Raw genomic sequence first — 1324 nt, forward strand, 5'->3', positions numbered from 1 at the left:
ATGAATTAGCATGTTACTAGCATGATTTTAGCATGAATTAACACGATTCTAGCATGAATTAGCATGTTGTTAGCATGATTCTAGCATGAATTAGCATGTTACTAGCATGATTCTAGCATGAATTATCATGTTGTTAGCATGATTCTAGCATGAATTAGTATGTTACTAGCATGAATCTAGCATGATCTAGCATGTTACTAGCATGATTCTAGCATAAATTAGCATGTTGTTAGCACGATTCTAGCATGAATTAGCATTTGACTAGCATGATTCTAGCATGAATTAGCATGTTGTTAGCATGATTCTAGCATGAATTAGCATGTTACTAGCATGATTCTAGCATGAATTAGCATGTTGTTAGCATGATTCTAACATGAATTAGCATGCTACTAGCATGATTCTAGCACGAATTAGCATGTTGTTAGCATGATTCTAACATGAATTAGCATGTTGCTAGCATGATTCTAGCATGAATTAGCATGTTGTTAGCATGATTCTAGCATGAATTAGCATGTGACTAGCATGATTCTAGCATGAATTAGCATGTTGTTAGCATGATTCTAGTATGAATTAGCATGTGACTGGCATGATTCTAGCATAAATTAGCATGTGACTAGCATGATTCTAGCATGAATTAGCATGTAACTAGCATGATTCTAGCATGAATTAGCATGTGACTAGCATGATTCTAGCATGAATTAGCATGTAACTAGCATGATTCTAGCATGAATTAGCATGTTGTTAGCATGATGGATAGATAGAGGTAGATAGATAGATAGATAGATAGATAGATAGATAGATAGATAGATAGATAGAGATAGATAAATAGATAGATAGATAGATAGATAGATAGATAGATAGATAGATAGATAGATAGATAGATAGATAGATAGATAGATAGATAGATAAATAGTTATAGATAGATAGATAGATAGATAGATAGATAGATAGATAGATAGATAGATAGATAGATAGATGGTGTGTGAGCCTGATTCAAACAAGCCAACCCCCGCCTCTCTACGATGTTCTGATGCTGAGATATAGCTGCTGTTATATCGTTGCTAGGTTAGTCTGTTTTGTTGCTATGGAGTTGATTGACAGCTTAGACTGATGATGTATCAAAGCTTCTTGCCAGTATGAACAGTTAAAAACAACCCCCATGTCTCTATCACACTGCAGCATGACAATATCAGTCTGAACCTCTTTAATGGCAGTCTATGGGACAGTTGCTAGGGTGCAGTATCTGGTTGTTAGGGTGTGGCTAGAAAGTTAAAAGGCCATCAGTGATTGGCTGCTGGCTAGACTGAGTTAAATGAGCTCAATC

This window comes from Danio rerio, chromosome 14 (genome assembly GCF_049306965.1).
Source record: "Danio rerio strain Tuebingen ecotype United States chromosome 14, GRCz12tu, whole genome shotgun sequence".
Classification (NCBI taxonomy): Eukaryota; Metazoa; Chordata; class Actinopteri; order Cypriniformes; family Danionidae; genus Danio; species Danio rerio.